Source organism: Lathyrus oleraceus, unplaced genomic scaffold (genome assembly GCF_024323335.1).
Source record: "Lathyrus oleraceus cultivar Zhongwan6 unplaced genomic scaffold, CAAS_Psat_ZW6_1.0 chrUn1266, whole genome shotgun sequence".
NCBI lineage: Eukaryota > Viridiplantae > Streptophyta > Magnoliopsida > Fabales > Fabaceae > Lathyrus > Lathyrus oleraceus.
Window position 1 is genome coordinate 2,285 of NW_026113655.1, and position 2,291 is coordinate 4,575.

General features: G+C 36.4%; 1 long non-coding RNA gene across 1 annotated transcript; it reads left to right on the plus strand.

Annotated features, from left to right (window-relative positions):
* The first annotated feature begins 498 nt into the window (after positions 1 to 498).
* Positions 499 to 1,757, plus strand: LOC127115146 (uncharacterized). Its single transcript, XR_007800687.1, has 2 exons — positions 499 to 1,192; positions 1,387 to 1,757. It is a non-coding gene; the product is annotated as an uncharacterized LOC127115146 (long non-coding RNA).
* The last annotated feature ends 534 nt before the right edge of the window (positions 1,758 to 2,291 follow it).

The window sequence follows — 2,291 nt, forward strand, 5'->3', positions numbered from 1 at the left end:
TTTAGCGTCTGTTTCATTCTAGTTTTAACCCGCCTGACCCTTTTAATCGATGCAAACTTATTCAGAATTTGAAGAAACGCTGTAATTTTTCAATAAGTATATTTTGTGTTGATCATTTTAGTGTGTCTGATTTAATTTTTCGAACAAATTTTCGCCCGACTATCATTCACCGTCAGTCATTTTATTTTATTTTGTCAAGATAATTAGGATACCTAAATAAAAATTTCCCTGTTTTTATTTTATTTTATTTTCAGGAGTTGTGAATTCTATTTGGTTTAATTGATTTTAATTGTTTTTTTATCAATTAAATTATATAGAAACTGCATTCTAGACATTTTAAAATATGTGTTTCTTGGTGTTCCTTTGATTTATTCATGATGGCTACATCAAGATTTATCAACGGTAAATCATATCAATCCACGTTTTTCCTATTCATCCAATCAAAAAACTTAAATAAATAAATAAATAGAAATAAAAAAAAATCAAAAAAAAAGGGGACCTCACGTTGCCCTCTCGACATCACACATTGCGCTTCCCTTCACTCTCTTCAGCTCTCTCTCTTTTCCCCTCACTACATCTGTCTCTCTCACTCACTCCAGCTACCCTCCTCTCCACTATTCTCTCTGAAAAAGAAAATAAAATTAAAAAAACTTTTTTTCCTCTCAATCACCACCTACCTCACTTACAAAATCCCTTTTCTCTCATCGTCTCCACCACAAAACCAAAACGCTCCATTGAGCTCGCCGCCAAACCCAGCCTCTTCTTCTCCGCTCATCCAAAAGCCACCACGCGAATCGTCGGCGCACCAACCATCACGCTTCAAATCCTCCATAACTCTCACCTTCTCCGTTTCATTTCATCGCAACAAACTCACAATCGCGCCTCCGGTGTGAACCACCACACGTCCACACCAAGCGACAACCGCACCAAACACCACTAGATTCCCCTTCAACCTCAACATCTTCCACTTCCTCCAACAACTATAAACCCACTGGACCTACAACCTTCATCAAATCACCGGTATCCTTTTCACCATCGCCGGAATCTCTTTCACCTTCGGACCCCCGCGATTGCCGCCACCGTGCTAGCCACCTCTCCAACACCCTCATCGCCGAAACCACCACTCACAAACATTTCTTCTCCGCCGCCTGCCCGCCTTTGAACAACAGCAGTATTATTTGCAACTCGATTGGTAATTTTTCGATTTACACTTCCCTTTGTAAACATGAGAGTTGCTTGCTAGATATGTATGGGTTGTCGATTGGATTTTCATTGAGCTATTCATTAGAATGTTAGTTTGTTATTAATCTCGATTATCCATGGTACCATGAACATATCGGATCTGGTCTGGCTATATCATATACCGTAAATAAATTTTTTTTGCAGCTTGCAAATGTAATACAAGTTGGTGGTTTTCCTTATGATTTGATATCTCATATTCCAAATAAACCACACACCAAATTGCAGTAAATTTTTAAATTTCATTTTGTTCTCTACGGTAAACCATTGGAATTGCTTATGTAAAAACAATTTTGGAAGTCCAGAATTCCTATCCCGATGCTCTAAGTGTGGTTGTGTATGGTATTATTGTATGGGTGTAAATCGCTCTAGGACAGTGGGAGTGTCTTTAGTTGGTATATGGATTATAACTTAGTATGAAAATATTGTAAATATTATGAGTAATTTTACATGTTTCTCCATGTGGAGGGTTTGTGAGAGATAACAGAAAATATGAGTATTTGAGACTTATTCCTTTTCCTCCCGCCAGTACCATGAGCTATTGAAATAGCATGGGTGAAAGTTGCTTTTCTAACTTTCTTTCGATTGCAGCGCCAATTTATTTCCCTAGGGATATGTTATTATTTGACTTTTTGGGGGGGTTGTTTGTGTTATCGGGCCTTAGGCCCATGGTTGCATCTTTTATTACTTCATGACACTCTTTCTGTTACTCTTTAGTTCTCTATCTTCTTTCATTTAAATTATTTACATCTTATTCCTATATTCAAAAATAATGATAACAACCTTTCACTAAAATTTCATGGTATTTATTTTATGATAGCATATTGTTTTTGTATCCATGTAAATATTTATGTTTATTATGCAAAAAAGAGGTATTTTATTTATTTAATTCATGGCTAATAAAAACCGACGAAAGTGTCGCTACAATCGCAAACTCAAATGATTTTTATAATTAGTGACAATTCTCGATTCAAATATCGAGTCCATTTTTAAACACCCTTGTAAGTCGACCGCTTTTAAAAGCATCGCTATCAACCTCACATAGCTTACTC